The 19256-nt window shown below is 37.9% G+C and overlaps 1 protein-coding gene across 1 annotated transcript in view; it reads left to right on the forward strand.

Annotated features, from left to right (window-relative positions):
• Nucleotides 1-19256, forward strand: part of STAC (SH3 and cysteine rich domain) — a 69979-nt gene that overhangs the window by 3681 nt on the left and 47042 nt on the right. The window lies entirely within an intron of this gene.

Consider the following 19256-nt stretch of genomic DNA (forward strand, 5'->3'; position numbering starts at 1 on the left):
TGAATATGTGTTCAAAGATAGGAATCCTACACATGGCATGCTTTCTTTATGTTTTGGCATAGCTGGCACATAATTCTGTTAACTTTATTCTTGTTTTGTCTCACTGACATTTGTATAAGGAGAGGAAAGAACCCATCTGCTCATTTCTTTAGGCATGAATCAAGTTGTTATCGCTTTTCTGTGAGCAATGGCTGAGGTATTCCTAGACCATGGTTATCTTTGAAGATTCTCTTAGCATTTTTAAGTTTTACGGGACACCTGAGCATCCACAATGTTTGAGCTAGTGCCACTAGAGTGGATTAGCATTGCTGATCTTCAAGCTATTACAGTTCCATGTCAATATGTTTAAAGTCTTTCAGGCTTTCTCATATACCTCAGAAGGGGTACCAAGTCCTGCCCCTGCCATTGCAGACAATCTGTCATGCAAAAGTTACTTATTTGAAAATACTGATGGATTTCTTTTAAGACAATTTTTTTCCCCCACAGTTTTCCCATTTCATCTACTTTATTTGATAAAATACATCTGTAATTGTGTTGTACTGTAATCACACATCTTTGGAAGGATTCAAAATTTTTCTCTGAACCACAAACTCATGGGTCAAAGAAATTGCTTACACTCAGTTCAGCTAGGTAATTTGAACAGCTAAAAAAAATTGAAGATGAAAAGATAAATTGTATCTCCAAATAAATATGGTATCTGGACTATGTATTTCAAATAATAAATGAGTCCGTCTCAGTCTGACACTTTCACACACTGACTACCTAGTGGAAAATATTCAGGGAAATGCAGACCATTATCTTCAAGTTCAGGTATGGCAATTCAGGAGATGCAACAGTTTTTCCAACATGAGCTAACCTGATAAGCAGTACATAAAATGGAAGCTGAAAAGAGTAGGAAGCCAATAAAAGGATTTAAGCATTGAAGTTCCAGATGTAGACTTCATTTATGAGTATCCCCACATTGATCACGAAGATTGAACTTACATACCTGTCCTGCTGGATCAATAGAGCAATATTGCCTACTTGAGGTTTCAAAACCAGGTGAGAAGGTTTCAAAAACAGCTTGAAACTCTTTGGATTGTGTGGGATTTAAATCACATAGAACTTGTGCTATGCTGTTAAGCAGACATCTTCCCCACTTAAAGAGTTAATACTTTATGAGGCTCCATAGATGGTTACTCATCAATATTTTAAAAGGGCAGGGAGTATGGTGTGCGGTTAGTGTTTCACCCTCCACACCAGTGATAAATATCCAGCATGTAAACTACTGCTGTAGTCTTCAAAGGAATACCAAATAGCTTAGAGACATCCTGTGAAAGGGGGAGAAAGAACAGTTTTCCTTCTCAGTGTTACTTCTGCCTCTGTGTAAAATGGTGAGTACCTACTGTGAAGGTAAGACTAAGGGAAAGAAATTAGATAAAGTATTTGTGTTTTGCAACAAATTATGTGAAGGAAAGTTTCATTAAAGCAGGAAAGTAATACTCTAGCCTATCAATGTCTCCTCAGCCTCATTCTTGTACTTACACTTACTTTGACATTTCTTTCTTACTCTTGTTCTGATTGAAACTCTCTGGTATTGTTTTTGCTTTGGTGTATATGTCAGATAAGTTTCTAGGCACTTTGAGATATCTAAGACAAGATATAAATGTGATCAGTTCATTCTCTTTGATCCACACTTTCAATGGTGCCAAAATAGAGAAGCCATCTATTACCTTCCAAAAACTAAAAATGACTTGACTGAAATCTGGTGTGGTAAAAAAAAAAAAAAAAAAAAAAAAAAAAAAAAAAAAAAAATTTTTTACATAATGCACATTTTTACTGAAACAAAACAAGTTGTTTACACAGCTGGAAGAGAGTTCAGTCCACTGTCTCAGTCTCTTACACTGTATTCTTCTTCATAAAATAATTCTGTTTTGAATTCAGCTTTTACCACTATTTTTAAAAAGCTCTGCCAACACCTGTATGGTCTAATAATTGCTAAGGGATGCCCTCTATGTTTCATCCTCTTCTAATTCCATTCTACATTTATTTTTTGCCATCTTGTGTGGCATTGTAATTTTAATAATATTACTTTAGTTTAAACATCTCCTTTCCATTCTTGTTGCAGGATGTTCCATCATCTCTCTTACCAGCCTTTTATTTTTTATAGTAAATAATCTGGGATGACCCAAAATAAACTCTCCATTCTTCATCTCATTCTGGTAGCAGAGCAGTGCCTTCATTTCAATATTCAATAATCTTTCTTGAAAAAGAGTGACTGAGTTTGTGCATGGTATTCTCTATGAGAACTTGTACAGTATCATTAACTGCCAGAAAACTTGCTTCTAATGTTTGTGTCTCCTAATCACCCCCTGGCAAACCAGAGGTCTCCATCCTACTTTTCTGGAATTTCCAGGGGATCCAGGAAGGTTACATTTGTCTGTCCTCATCTGCACTGGTTTGAATCAGGTCTCAGGCACAGAAGTTTGGATTCCCAGGGCTGAGCTTCATCACATTTCCCTGACTTCATCCCTCAAGATCCAGGCCTCCCCACACATGACAATGCCTCCCACCTCATGTTAAGGAAACCATCTGACCATCCAGGAGCCACTCTGGCACAATCACTCTTGGACCACCCAACCTGGGACCAAGGCCCCTACCTAGCCTACATCCCACACTCACAGTCTCACCAGTGTTTCCTTGATCCCAGATTTCCCATAGCACATTCTCAGATCTTTCAATCCTTAAAATGATAGCAAAATAACAGCTTGAGGTGGCTGCCTCCAAGGAGGGACCCCAAACCAAGGGAACCCTGGGGGTTTACACCTTTACAGGTAAGCATGGGAAAGTCTGGAGTCCTCATGTCCTGCCGAGGGTCTGGCCACCAGGCTGTGCCACAGGTCTCCTTTATTATGCAAAGGGCAGCAGTTCACAGTCTCGCCTGGGGTCCTGCCACCCAGAGCTCAATCTGCAGCTGCACACAGAGCTGTCTGCACTAAATGTATTCCTCAACGATGCCAGAGGGAAATGGCCTTATAACATGTGTAATCTTTGCAAAAAATCCAGTAATGAAAGTAGAGAGAGCAATATTGACCCTAAGACTATGTCAGTTCTGTTCTTTGAACAGCTCTACCAGTGTCCAACCCTCAACCTCTCCTTTCAACAGTAACCATCTCCCACTGAACTTTCCATAAAATTTATTTACAACTTTCCATCTTTTCTGTCTTGGTTGATAGATTCCCTTTCAGAAGCATATTCAATAATTTAAATGAAATCCAAGTAGACACAATCTACTTTGACCTAAAACATTTTCTAGAAAATTGTCTAGAAAATTGTTCATCTTATTCATTACAGCTGATCTAGGAGGATTTGTATTTTTTTTTTTATTGCTTCATTTTGATTTGGTTTTGTCAAATTCTGTTGAGGTCAAGTCTACAAATCTATATTTGCTAGGATCACATTTTCTGCCTCTCAAGAGAGACCTCCATTTCACTTTACATCATTTCTGTCTTGATAAAGCTTGTTAAGGAAGCTTGTTTCTAGACTTTCAAAGTAAAATTTTATAACAGACTTTAACTAGTTTCTTTTCTCCTTTCAACTCAACTGACACATTAAATTGCTTTTTCAATGTTGTGCCATAAATTTCTGTAATCTCTTCCCTATTATTCCTGTTGTTTTTCCCCAGGATCATGGTTCTGGGAAGAAGGTAAGCTGAAGTGTTTGCTGAAGGTCCAAACCAGCCTTTTATCCTGTCCTTACTGTACCACAGCCTCTTCCTTCTTTTTCTTTCCCTAGCCCAAATCTGTCCATTGACATTTCCTAAAATACATTTTCAAAGGACTCACTCAGCTTTTCTTGACAATTAATATTCTTTGACTTAAGGACCAGTGCTTGAAAGGTCCAGTTTTATTTTCACACCCTTTGTTTTACTTCTTTTCTTTCTCTTGTTCCCCTCCCGATCTTCTTTGTAGACTCTTAGGTCAGATTTCCTTTTTGAAGTAATTATTTTCATGCAGTTTTCCAAGAGCACATATTCACAGAGTCTTTTTATTTATCTTCATTTTATAACATTAGTATTAGTATTAACAGCTTTGAAGAAATTATATGTCTCTTACACATCCAAGCAGGTTCAAGACAGCTCTGCTGCTTTCCAGACCACTGCTGAGACATTCATATCTTCCTAAAATTACTAGTTCAGGTCCTTCTGTGTCACACTCCTCAGATTGATGTGGTCTAAAATATACCTCTAGGTATCTGAGAGTGCTGAAGACCTGAAATTTCTTCAGAGTAATGGAGCACATCAATTTTGGATTTTTGAAATCCAAAACATGGCTTAGAGGTTCATTTTTCCTATGCACTTTATTTAATTTAAATGCAAGTCATACCCACTTGATAGAAAACTAATTCTTTGTATGACAAGCATTTCACCTATTGCCTAGGAGCCATTGTTGCATACTACTGATGGGTATAAGATTGCATATTTGATAAATTTATACTCATGTTGGTCCAGCAGAGGACTTGGCTTTCAGTTGTGAGCGTGAGTTGAATATTCTTAACACAGTACTCAGTCCTGCACAACTTGCAGTTGCATAGGCAAGCAGTCACAGTCAGTGTTAAATGAGCACTTCCCAGGAAAGTGCTGAAGTATAAGCAAACTTTGCATGTTCCTTAGCAAATAGGACCAGCTGTGAAAATGAGAAATCTATGTGTGAGTGACTGAAATATCTTGACTTTGTTTTCCTTTGACATATGCCTCTGTTGGAGGAAACTCCCTTTGATTCAGTAGACCAATTGAGAGAGTAAATGCTCCCTGTCAGGGAATTTAACTCAGGAACCCTAAAAAACATATTTACAATGGATGGCTGAGAAACAGATTTCTTATGTTTCTGACATCAGCAGTTAAATGTGACAAATGGCTTGCCCATCTTCTTTTTTTATTAAAATTAAATAAGTTTCATGTCTGTAGTCTCACACAAACATACTAGAAGCTCATAGAATTTTTCTCCCTGACAGGTCAGCATTTCTTAGCTGGCCTGTTTTTAAGTGATGAGAGTAGTTTGCTAAGTACTGTCAAATTAAAGTGTTGCTGTTTAGGGGCTGCAGTGGTGTTAAAAATACCATAAGCATGAATAATTGAAAGACACAGGTATTTCCCAGCCACAGGAGGCTGCAAGTTCAATATGGAATTTGACTCTCCTTTAGGCAGTTACAGCAAGAACTTTAATGCTTTTATTTTTTTGTAGACATTATATGCTCCATCTCTGAGTGCCATTTAAAAGGTTTATTAAAATGCCACACATGCACTGCTTTATTAATAAAGATCATTTTAGCAGTCTAGTATTCTGAATAGAAAAGGAAATAGAAGCTGACCTACAGTAACTGATGATTAGGTTTAACTAAGAAAGGAGAAAAATACTATAGACTGGTATTCACAGAGCTATTAAAATCTGCATTTAGAATTTTTTTTTCACTTAATCATCAGAGTAAGATAAAGAAATGTCTGCTGTGGAGGCACAGCTACAGGTGAGAGGGCAAAATCAACCTGACAGATTGTTATAGCAAAAACTGTTAAATGTGATCTTACAGACAAACGCCATTGCCTCAATATTCGACTTTTTTTTTTTTACTTTTTTTTTTTTTTCAAATATTGCTCATTCATAGTGGAGGGAGACATCAGCTTTTGTCAGCCAAGGGTCAGATTTCTTGTGTGATGCAAACAAGTTGCCTTTTAAAATGTCACTTGTATAGGTGTACTATTCAACATTGACTTGCCAGTGTTTTCCCTGCCAGTTTTAATGCTGTGGTTCCCAAACTCAAAATATCTTGAGACTGAAATGAAAGCCCAAAAACCCTGACCCAGCCTCTATTGCCTTTGTATACAGTGAGAAATGGCCTTGGAATGGGCATCTCTCACAAGTAAACAAAACATTTAGCATGGTAAACTTGTCAGCATCCTTGACTTCTGTGCAGTTAAATTGAGAAACCAGTTGTTAAGATGTTTCAGGTTCATATGCATTTTTAAAATGCACCTACTCTTATCAGCTAGTATCAGTAAAGTCAAGGACCTGGCAGATACAATTTTTGTTGTCTCTCTTAGTGTACTTATTTATAGTATTTATAAGTGATATTAGATAATTTTTCACTCATGTTCACACATCCTCTTTTAATTTAAATTATCTAATTAAGAAATAATTTACAAATAAACATTAGGTGACTTGTAATAATTTGCCAAATATTTCTGATAATGAGCATTCAAGTGAAATGCGTGCTTGTTGAGTGCTTTAAAAAAAAAAGCACTTGCTTTTTTTCAATGTCAAAACATCTGTTCTTGAGGAATTGTTGAGTTTCTTAATTGCGTAAACTTTTGCTTGGGAGCTTTCCTGATTGCAAGTGAAGTTTCCAGACAAAAGAGGAGGGGAAAAAATGCATCCTGGGTTACATTGTACGGTCTCACCTGTAATTTGACACCAGCTACAGGCAGGTAAGTTAGTAGTTCGGTCCCCCTATGTTATAAATGGAACACAGATCAAAACTCTTTTATCAAAGGTGATTTAGAGGAAAAGCCTCCTTTGTGTGATCTGAATTAGTCTCTCTGAGAAGAAATCTTTTTTCCATTGACCAGAGTGGGCAGCTACAGCTGAGTTAAAAGCTCAAATTTAAGTAAGATGAGCACCACTGAGATTCTGTCAGAGCGAGGTCTTGAACCTTGCCTACAAAGACTGGTGAGCTGTCTGTTCCCCTGCATGGCTAGTCTGTCTGACTTTCCCTGCTCCTGCCCACAGGTCTCTCAAAAACGTTCTGATAAGATGCAGTTGGTATTTTTTACGCCAACGCGGAACAAAATCATTCGAACTTTGAAAATTTTTGCTAAGCAGAACTGCTGTTTCCAGATAGTCCTACAATGGGAAGTTCTGCACCTATGGGAAAAGGAGAGAAAAGTGTGAGCCTACCCAGGCTCCAGGATGGAAAGTGCTGCTGTTAGGCTGTAGCCACAAGATGAATCATGTACCAGTTTCAGGAAGTATGGGCACACAGGAGTCTTTGGCAGGTTCACAGCTGTTAGATCTGTAGATTCCTGTAGTTAGTTGTAGTGACAAATGGATTTCATCCTCCTGACCATTAAAGATCCAGAAAACAGTTAACTTTTTTTCTACTTCGCCCACTCACACTCTGCCTTTCAATGTTTCTTTCTTTCCTCTCTGTTCCTATTCTCACACTAATGCATTAAACCATGACCAGGCTCTCTGATACGAGTCTTTACAGGAGAAACTTCCATGTTTCCAGGCTTAGCCAAGATTTCTGTTAAGAAAAAGGATGGTGGTTCTTCTGTTAAGGAAAAGGGCCTTTCATAAACACTGTGTGGGTGCTGATGCTCATGCCATAAGTGTGCTTGAGAAAAAAGCAAACCCCACAGTTTGTACTTTCCCTTTCACCTATACTCATTAAACACCTGTACTTGCATTATTCACAGAGGAATGCCTTCAGTTGCATTTAATTTCCTCACATTTTCTGGTTTTGCATAGCCTGTTTCTTGTGTGCAGATACCTATTTATCCCTTGATGTAACCTCATCGTGTCTTTGGATGTCGATGCAGGAAACCATACACAAATTTAAAACCTGAATAATGAGGTAATACAAAACATTCCTTATGGAGAAGAAATAAAGCCCTCTTCCAAGCTTTTCCATCACATAGCCTTCTTTTGGTAGCTGAGGACCAGTGCTACCCAAAATTGAACTTTTCAAGTGCACTGCTGTTGATGTTCTTTTGAGCTCTTTCTTCTCCCAGAAGCTTAGGTTCCCACAGACTTCCTCAGGCTGCAGTTCTGCCCTTCAACAGCACTGGGATTTTTAACAGTACCTGCCTGGCATCCAAGAAAAATGCACTGGACATCTTCCTTAAAGATTATCAAAGCTAACATGAATGCCAACAGCTATAATAGACCTACCTGAATCCTGCTAGAATGTAGAAAAATGAAAAACATTTCATAAAGATCAAAAAAAATGACAGTCAAACCTTAAATGAAAAATCTTAATAGAGTGATTTTCCTCAGAGAAGAATACAGCTATGACTAGATGCTGGCCATAAGAAGTAGCCACTCAGTCTGGTCAAAAAAACATCAGTTCTTTTTTAAACAAGATGAGAAAGCTAGCCTATTTTTTTTTTTTTCCTGGCATTGTAGGGAACACACTGTAATAAATACAATATTCCCAGAGTAGCAATAGAGGTAATGTCATTTTATCTTTACTACCAGCTGCTGAATTCTAGGAAAAAAAATCACCTTTCCATGAGTTAATATCCTTTCAACACAGTCCCACACATAGACTTTGCTGCATATAAAGAAAAGCAACTGATGGGAGAAAATTGATATAAATCTCAGAATTTAGCATTGCACTTGCTCTTTAGTTTAGTAGTAGACAGTAACTGTATTTCTGCTGCAATATTTCACATGCCTTGTAGGTCCGTGTTACTCAGCTAATATCAAGAATCTAAGAATTGCACCTACTTTAACAGTAGAATAGATGAGACAAAGAGAAGCTCTTCATGAAAAAAACCCTATATTTCATAGGATTCATATTCACATTCTTTAAAACTCCTACAATAGCTTGACTTTCTTCTCCTTCTACATCCCTGCTTTCCTACCTGCATGAATCACTCATACAGCCCCTTGCAATATGCTGTTCCTCTTGAAGTCACAGGCATTATTTCTGTCAGACAAGGCTTCACAGTTTTACTGGTTCAAGATCCCTGACTTTCCCATCAAAGCAGTAAGTCTTATTAAATTAAATAATTGGTAACTTATGTCAATGATAACACCTCTTTGCTCTTGCAACACCAAAATTATGAAGCTTCATTTATTAGGTGAACACAACATTGTGACAGTGTTACAAGCTTTTATTTTCAAAAACGTTATTACAATTATTAGATGTTTGTGTCCACGATTTCATTAGCAACAGCTTAACTTTGGAGAGTTCTAAGGAACTTTAAAATGAAGTCTTAAAAGTCAGGAAAAAAAATGTAGTTCGTCGGAAAGATTTATAGTCTTAAATTCTCTACCTTTCTGCATATGGTATTCTGTATGTGTATGTAACTATCTTTTTACACAAAACCGGCTATCTGAGCATGAAACCACATTTTTACAGTTCAGTCATAATCTTGAAATTTTGATAGAGGTAATTTGAGAAAGAAAATTGTGCAGCTGGTGAGGATAAAAATAAAATGCTTTTGTTTTGCAGGGTTGATCTTGAAACAGTAGCTGGCTAAAGATATGTTCAGCAGCTTGGAGGTTTAGGAAAAAATATAAAAGAAATGGATTAGCCTGAGGCAAAAGGAGTCAAAGATAGATCATAAATCTCATACTTAACAACTCCTGCTAATTAACATCTCCAAATATACGTGTTTACATTGTCAACTTCTTGAAGCAGTGTTTAGGCCTCCAAATGTCTCCATAAAGTGCCAAGTAACTGTGTGTCATCTGTATGACAATATCATCATCAAGTCAAACAGATTTTCCATGTGGAGAATTGGCCTATTCTTTATGCAGGACATGGAATGCAGTTTTTGCTGGGCATGACTAAAAAGTCATAACAAAAAGACTAAAGACAGAGTGAGATGGAAACTTTCTGTAGCAGTAACAGATTCACTGGAATTGAATTGCTTGGTACTACAAGCATAATTTTCCCAAAAATATTTGGAAATGCTTTTTGAACTTTAGAGAGTTACTAGAGTAGATGTGTTTAAAGGGATAAATGCATACTGTAAGTTACACTTTGAGAAGAGCTTTAATGGAAAATATACCAGATCTGGACTGGATCTGAAAATAAACATATCTTGGTCATGGTGGACAGTAAGATAACTTGATGCAGGACAAATGACAAGGTAAATTTTATCAAGGTAGAAAATAAATTTAGTTGACACAGCATTTGTTATGTATGTGGTAGCTGCTATAGGACTTAAGAACTAAAAATACAAGATGAAGGAAACCTTGTGGGTACCCAGGTAAAGCATGGAGAAGCCCAGAGCAGTAACTAGCTTTAGTCTTCATGTGCTATCAGCTCTACCCCAGATCCAGGACCTCATGCCAGAGCGGTTTCAGGGCAGCAATGTGCACCAGGACTGTATGGATCCTGTCAGATTTGTGGTGTCTGAACCAGCACTTCCAGGGTGGCCAAATGCCCTGGTCTCCTGAGTGGCTGGCAGAAGGATGAGAACATCAAGAGTTCACACGATGAGACATTGTTAGTCTTCAGGAAGGGAAAAAAGAAGATAGAAGGCAGAAAATTTTCTACCAGATTGCAAAAATATTTGCAAGAGGAAAGGAACCATGAAAAAGAAAAATTGGAAGGGCACCAACAAACACTGCTAATATTCTGTAAGGTATAAGTTAATATGCCATCTCTCACTGAGAAGGGTTTGAAATGGCAACATGGAAATTGTAAAATTTGGATCTGAATCTCTGTTTGTGAGCAGGCAGGAAGAAAGGGAGTGAAGAAACTTGTGGGATCAATAAGACAAAATATTGGCCTGTGGGCTTCATTTAAGCCAATAGTCCATACAGAACCCAATTTCTGTCAATGTGTTCTAGATCTTTCTTTGACTGAAAAAAAAAGATAAAATAATCTCAAAGTTAAAGCACAGTAGGTAAGCAAGAATTGGAGAGAATATATTCACATAAAGTATGAATTGATACAAATGTCTAGGAAAGACAGAAGAAGCAGAAGCATAATGTCACCTGGGTCTATATTTGGTTGTGGAGCATCACAGTTTAGAAAAGACCAGTTGAAGAAAATGAGGAGGGAATTGAAAAGTCAGATAAAGTAAGCCAGGTAATAGAATGTCAAATGTGGCCTGGTGTCTTTTCATGCTGCATGCAGAAATCCTTTTTAATATATAAAACATTAAAAAAATGAAAAAGGTTTCATTTCAAAACATGCAAACAACAAAAAATCCCTCCAATAATCCATCCAAGCTCTGAGCCCTTACTCAGGACACATGCCCACTGAAGTCAGTGGGAGTCAGCAGTAAGCAAAGACCTTAAGATTTGGCCCAGTGACAATTAATTTGTTTTAGAGCACTTACATGTTGTCATTGCAAAGCAATTTTAGCAGTGCAAGTTTTGAGCTCCAGAAGTAAGAGTGGAAACACTGACAGAGTATTAACTAGAACAACTCCCAGCAGGTCTCGGACATCTTTTTTGTTTTAAGATGACACAAATGTGATAATTCAATATGTGGGTTGTGGTGTTCATGTTAATTTGCCCTCCGTTAGTATCAGCCTCTCTGCTAGATATTTTCTTTGAGATATACTACTATATAAAGTATTATAAAACAGATCTGTTAAGAAAAATAAAATTTAAAAAATAAAATGGGTAAAATATATTAGTGGAAACTATTGCTATAGGTAACCCAGCATTTTCTAGCAGAAAAACTTTTTTAGTTGTGATTTAGGGGTCTTTTTAAGAGGCCCAAGGGTGTCATACTGAGACATAAGACCAATAGGGGAAATTCACATTTCATAGAGGTACAGACATGAGATACAGTCAAGGATGATTAATCTTGCATTCACAATCACATTTTCTCCAGATTATTCATGAGAAGGAAAAAGATCACAACTCAGGTCCTATTATTATCAATCTGGTAGGCTCTCAGCAGGTAGTTGCCAGGTATCTTCTTTCACCTCAGCAGGGCTGTCTGGATTTACATCACTCTGAAACCCAGCCTTTTAATCTCCAAATTTCATTGTGCCACATCCACCACAGCAAAGATTAATATATGACTGAAGCAGGAGTTACCAAAGGGAAATCAGTGTTCCATTTAGAAGCTGAAATGGAAATGAGCTATCCAAAAAGAGATGCAAAATATGGGGTTCCCAGAAGAGACCTCAGAGATAACAGTCCAAAAGCCTTCTACCTCAAGAGGCAAGAGATAACATCCTGATAGAGAGAAAGTATGGAGATGACCGGCTGCTTAGCAACCAGACACCTGAGGTGAACCCCAAAGTACAAAATAAGATGTTGTAAACACCTACTTTCTTGAAATTGAAAGTACAGGCTGATTTTTTTTTTATTTTTTTTTTAATAGAAGAACTATTCCTAACAATCTCTCGCTTTCTTCATGAGCTTTCATTGTGGCATCAGGAGGAAAAATTCTTGTAGTCAGTCTATGAAAGGGAGGCAGGAGTTACATAGAGGTCTGCACCAGACACCTTTTGTTTGTAACCTGAATTATAAAGGATGTCCTGCAGCTGGTGCCACCCATGTGGGAACAGTTATTTAGCAGCAGGGAGAATAGAATCCTGGATATAGCTACAGGGTTTGTAGTCTTTGCCTCTGCTCCTGCAAGCAGAGTCTTTTGCCTCTCTTTTGTTAGGTGAGTCAGTAGGGGAGATCCAAGAGACAAAATATTTTGCAACCCTGATGTTTGATAATGACTGAAGGGTTCTTTAGTTTGATTTGAAAAGTGTTTTGATTTATGAACATGTTGACAAAGGAGGGAGAATTGATGATCATTGAGCTCAACAGAGTGAACTCAGTATATTTTACTCTGGGACTGTTAATCTGATTTTTGTCAATTGGATTACAAACTTCGGAAAGCTACAGTACAGATTCTCTGAAAGATATTCTGACCTTATCTTGAAGTACTGCAAATTTGAGAAATATTCTCTGCTAGAAACAGGCCGAATGCAAACCACAGTTGAGGGTCATTGCAAGCATTTTCCCTACAAACTTAAATCAAACCTGTTAGGAAGTTCAAAGAAATATTGATAGACACTAGATCTCATGAAGATAATATCATATGTACTCTTTTCTTTCTAGATTACTTTTTCTAATACAGCTTGGTTAAAAGAAATTAAAGGAGTACAACAAAAGAGAGCTGTTCAAAAACACAGAAGCAAAAATGATGTAAGATATAAAATTCGGAGTTTGGGTGTGAATTTTACTCAGTTTTTGATAAAAAATAAACCTTACATTTTTCTTCATTTTTATTCATACAAGTATTAATTTTGCAAATGTTTCTTTCTTTTTATAAACTATTTTAAACTTTTAAAATTACTGTGAGACTTTTGAAGTTACAATGAAAACATAATTTAGTAGGGAAGGTAACATGAGCTTAGGGTACGTCACAATTGCAGAAAATCTAATAGAGTGTCTATCTTTTTTATGGCTCAGGACTAAGTAGACAGATCTGAACATAACAGAGAGAGAAAAGGATTTTCTTGAGGTTTGATGGAAATTTATACACTTAATAAATTGAGTTTCCTCAAATCTATCACTCACTGGACTGTATTACTTTATTTTGTCACATCTGGTGCTGAATTTTGAAGATATATAAAAGAATTTGGATCACATCTTTTCAGGCCTTAAAACATCATGAACCTTATTTCATGTTTAGCTCACATATTTGCCAATCCTCCTTCCTCGCAGAGTTAAAAGATGACACACATTAAAATGCAGGATTAAGTTCAAACCAAGTGCAGGAGCAATTGTGGAGAACCAGGTGAATTTTTAGCTTGGCATAAACCAAAGCAGAGTCATAGAGAATGAACAGCTCTGCTAAGCAAACCTCCTGTTTGGCTGTGCAGGCTGACCTCTTGATAATTCAGAGGTCTGCTAACTGGAGATGGAAACTCACAGCTGGCATGGATGTAGTACATCAGGAGAGGGCTGAGGACATGGGATTCACAGATGCTTTTGTGGGGGCAGTGACACCTGGGCATCCCTTCAGATTTCATGCTTTCAAACCCTGAGAATCTTTCAAGGATTTTTGCTGCTACGCTCTGTCGTGTCAATCAGAGCATTTCATTGTAGTTTAGGACTCTGTGTGTGGAACAAAATCACAGAAAGAGCCCTGCCTAGGAAGGATTGTATTCTAAATAGGTCTGAGGATCCGTGAGTGGATTTAAAAACTAATGTAAGAAAGGGAGGGGAATCCGAGGACGATGATCAGAGCTGCGAGAGCCAAACAGAGTAGTTGAAGGTACCCGATGAATCACTAATAATATTATTGGTAGGTATTATGGAAAAAGTCTCCTCTTTGACTATTTCAATACAATATTCAAGCAGAAAGTTTGAATTGTTTACTTTTTACAAGACTAACAAACATATTTGTTCTAACAACAGCTATGCAATCTGTTTGGGAAAATACACAAATATAATATGTAGCAGATTCTGCAATAATGAACACTCCCTCTTTGTCTGTAGTGGATTAAAAGGATGCAGCTTCCAAGACAGCTGGCTAGAGCAAACACATCTACATGATAGGGCCAGATTCTCAGAGTGTATAAATCATCTAAAATTGAAGTCAGTTTAGCTAATTGTACTAGCAGAGCATTCCAACAATTTATTATTTAGAAAGAACATGGTAGAAAAGAAATCAGCTTTGCTTACAAGTTTTATCATGGGTGCTTTGCCAATAAACAATACAACCTCTTAAGTATTAGAAATATCCTTTTATCTTGTTAATACTCCTCTCATCAGCCGGCAAACATACATATTGTTGACGAAATTGCATACTGCCTTTAGGCATGTTATAATCTTATTTTTGCTCATTAAAATGCCAAGGCAGAGAATTTTCAACTCAAAATCAGTAAAAAAACCCACTCTTGTCTGTCCGCAAAAATCACTTGCTTTTGTATCTGAGTTTTAAGAAGAAAATCATTAGCCTTCATGCTCATAAAAAGTAAGCACTCCTATTTGAGCTGGTTCCCTGTTGGCTGTGGATCAGCACAGCTAGCTGGAGCCCAGAAATGCTGCCAGGGTAGCTTACACCCTGGTAACATCCAGCCCTTCAACAATGCAAGTAAACAACTGAAGTACGTTCTGAGAGTTGCTAATACAAATTGAATGTTCCTTGACCCAGAAATTGGACTGTACTCAGTAGAGGAGATGCCATTCATCAAGGATTTGTTCTCTCCCTTATTTGAAATGCTTTTGGTCTGAGTCCCTTTTGGTAACAGACCCTGTACCTGACATTCTCTCTAGCAAATCTACACAACATCATCTGAGTCATGTGTGTCGAAGCCTTTCTTTTATAACAATGTGAGAGTCAAATAACTTGGAAATTTGCTCTAAGAAGCTGCGAGGAAGAAGAAATGGTTCCTCACAGAAGGTGGATGTTTATCTCACAGCAGAGTGAAATCTGTTGACAGAGCATTTTTAGTCTACATACTAAACAAATAGCTACATTTTATAAGGCTTGCAGGATTCTAACTGGCTTGATAGCTCATTGCAACTCTGGTAATACCCTGAATTACTTGTAGTGGATCTAATGATACTGTTAACATCAGTGTAAAGAAAGCGATAGATAACAGTAAGCAATATTATTTTGTTTATTTCTAGTCCAGTCACAATACAGCAAACAGTTGATATATGAAAATAAGGGCTTGGTTTTATGGTCAGTCAGTGAATTAGGGCTGATAAGTGGGACTCATTTATTCATATCTCCTGGAAAATAGTTGAGTGGAAATGTACAAAACAATCTCCCCGTTGGCCCCACACTGCACAGGAGCCTCTGCTGCTGGCAGGGATGTTTAGCAGAGACTGAGAAGGCAACAAGACCAAGTGTGTTGGGAAATAACCTGATGGGTGCATGCTGGGTGTTCAACAACCCCTGCCTCATTCTTCCCATCTGCTTCTACCAAGCCCTGCTGGCTGCTAATGTAGACAAGCTGGAGAATCAAGGGCAAAATTGTTCCTAGATATCAGGGAGCACTTAGGAGCCTGAATAAAGTACTCTGCAGGGTGGACGCATATCTTTGTAATTGCAAAGCTAGGGATTATAAAACAGCTCAAATCACTTACATCTTTCCGATTTTCATGGGAACTTCTTAAATGAGGATTGTAGAAAAACGCTGGGTTTTTCCAACAATTACATCAAATAAAGTCCTGGTGCGGGCAGGTGCAATTCCCATTCACAGTAAAAGCAGTGGCACATAGCTAATACTTGCAATGAATCTGAATAGCTGTTCTTTTTCTGCCTCCTGTTTTCTGCTTATAGCAGCTAAAGAATTATTGTATAGGGGAATTAGGAATGGAGGAGTGCTGATAACAGAGCTTCCTGATCCCTTGAAGCTTGAACATTCAGTGACTTGGAGGAAATTTGAGATTGTGCTGCAAGATACAGGAAAAAAAAGGATAATCAAGATCTGAGGTTGAGCTATTGCACTTGTCTCTATCTTGCCTGTGGGGTTAGTATGTGCAGTCACTGAGAATCTGTGTGACTGATGAAAAGCTTTTAACTAGAATCAAAGATTTTTCTCTTACTCTAATTTCAAACCACAGGACCTTCCTGGCTTTAATATCAAGGGCTCATGTTTCTGAAGTGTCAACATTGTGAAGTCTTGTGATGCTAACACAAGTCTAGAAAACCTCCTGTACTTTTGGGAATGGGTTTTTTATTTAAATGAAAGCTAAATTGCAGCCTTGTTCACAATAGAGAAAATGTGAAAGTCTTAGGAGATTTATTTCAAATTTGTTTCTTAAAGCCTTTTTGGGCTTGGTCAAGGGGTTGTTTCAGTCTCAATACATGATTTTTCACGGAACAGTTAAGTATTGAGTGTAGAACAACCCTAGCTGCAGGGTTTTTTCCCAAGGTTTTGTAGTATTTCTTCATAAGCTTTAACTTTGGACTCATTCACTCTGCAGAAATAAAGTATAAATAATAAAGTTTCATAAGTTTCTCTCTATTAAAAGATTTGATTCCCACCTCAGGTAAATGTTATAGCAGCTGTGACAGCACAAGTGCATTAACTCAGTTTACAGCAGACTAAAATCAGACATTTATTATATACTTGTATTTAATTACATTTGAAATCTTGCAATAAAATTATGAGGATAATCCACAGCAAATTTCAAAATGAGGAGATGGTGATATTTAAGTAAGGGAAGTGATGCTTACTCAACTGCAGTCTAATAATTACTTAAGCTTTTATGGTTTTATAGTTTATACATGTATAACAACCAGCCCTTGCCCTTGCTTGGGCCAACTTTTCCTAAGTAAACAATCACATACCATTGCCCTACTTCAAATTCTCTCATGAGCCTAATATGAGAAAGGAAAGTTGGATCTGATTTTAAAACCTGATGCCAATCTTCTATGGCCCTGTATACTCCCTCTTACTCATGAAGTAAAATAAAACCTGCAGATCTGAGAGGTATTTTTAACATTAAAATGTGTAATTAGTTGTGCAATGTCCTAAATTTTGGCAATATTCTTCATTTTCTCAGAGTCACTTATCTACACATATAACCTGTTTGGGATGTAATAGTCCCAGACTTCCACTGGTGTTTTAGGTATACAACACAAGCCAAACATGTAGGTGTCTTCCAGTCTGAATGAAAATGGGCATGAAATTTGTATTTGGCTACTGACAAGAATGCCCATCTTGGCTGGGAATTATTTACCCACATGAACACAGGACGGTGCTCAGTGAATTTCAGAAAGGACTATCAGCTTGTGCAGAGATACCTGTCAAATATATGAAGGTAACTTGCTCAATTCATTCCTGGGTATGTGTCCTCTGAACTTTCTGAGAGGGAATGCACAGAATATGCAGTTCCATGCTACTGAATGTTTATCTGTAAGTTTGGGGAGGTGTAGCCTGAATGCTGGACTAGTCTTCTTTGGAAAACTTGACTTTTCTGCTTGGTGGAGATAAAACTGCTGGTAGATCCCTCCTCGGCTGGTAAATAGCTGTGCACAGAAGAATGGGATAAGGATAGTAATGTTCTGCATACATTGTCCAAACAAGCAGGACTGCTGTTTCACGATAAAACAAATACTGTATCACACAGCTTAGGTTTCCTTTTCTGTCAGGAACAGTGTTTTTGGAATTTAATTAGCTTCATATGGCACTGTAGGAATGGATGGCAAATCAATGATGGATGCCATTTCAGTCACCTTGTGGTGGTGTAATTCTCTGTGTTTTGCTACACTAATTAGGTCTGACTTCAGTGAGAAAGGTTTCAGGAGCAAGGAGGTGAATTATTGTTGACATCTTGGCTGTCACTGGTGAGATGAAGTAATCTCAGAGCTGAATAACCTCAGTGATTTCAAGACCCTGTAACTTAACATCCAAGAGGAAGAGGCAAGATCTCACATTCTGATGGAGCAGTTTACATTGAGTTTTAGGCTCAATCAGTCCATGACTTAGTCTTCAGCTGAAAGAGCGTCAGAAACCATAAACTGCATTTACCTCATAGTTGGCATTTAATTACTTAATTGCTCTTATTTTCACCTTCCCTTAGAGACTGAGAGTTTCTTGCAGATAGGTATTTCCCTCTTTTGGATCCTGGGCTCCTCCCAGAATGAGTTGTTGGGTGAGAGAGTGAATGTGGGGTGGGCTCCAGGCTCTGATGCCTCCCTACTACCAAAGCCCCTGTAGAGGAACAGCTCAGGAAGCAGAATGCAGTTTGCTTCCATTTAGTAATCCTAAACACTGTTAACTGGAGCCAACAGCAGCTCCTTGTCCATTTCTATGACTCTGGGATTTTATTGTGAAGCATTGGGTAGAGAGCTGGTGTCTCCCTCTCCTTTTTTTGTTTCTGAAAGTGGAAGAGACGGTTCCCCCCAGAGTGTCTTGACTCTCCTCTCTGACAGTGTGCTGTCAGCCACATCATAAAGAAATCAGATGGATCAGGAACAGAACCTAGGGAGAGCAAATACTCAGAGGCCACTGAGTCAGTGTGACGTACCAGGTCTATGCTTTTTTTGGGAAAGCATGTAAACTCCCTCCCTCTATATTAGTGTGAATTATGATTCCAAATAATCATTGTTTCTAACATAAACAGTTTCTAATATAAACCATTCCTGCTGGTTACCACAGACAGCCTGAGTGGCATGGAAAATTTCAGTTGTTACATCACATTCACCCAGAGAATAGCAGCCGTGATTGAAATTATTTTGCAGTGGTTTGAATAATGCCGAGTGAAAGGTGATACAGAATTATTGCACTTCACAAAGGGCAAACACAAAGCAGACTCTGAGCTGGCTTTCCTTTTACCTGGTCTCTCCTTGTGGGATGTTGGAGCTGACAAACCCACAAATTTGTGTGGCTAATTTCCTGATCATTTTGGTGCCTTTTCCAGTACCCTTCCCAACCAAGTTCACAAAATTGGGGAAGAGGATGAAAAACAAGAGGATGGCTGATATGGCACAAGAGCATTTACAGAGTTTGAGTTAACCACTCTAATTTAGTAATGCCTTATTATGGTGCTTGATAGTCTGACAATCAACACACAATGTACAAGAACATACGTGAATGTGTGCTAACTAGTATTAAT

The sequence above is a fragment of the Cyanistes caeruleus genome, chromosome 1 (genome assembly GCF_971803275.1).
Source record: "Cyanistes caeruleus chromosome 1, bCyaCae1.hap1.1, whole genome shotgun sequence".
In the NCBI taxonomy this organism is placed as follows: Eukaryota; Metazoa; Chordata; class Aves; order Passeriformes; family Paridae; genus Cyanistes; species Cyanistes caeruleus.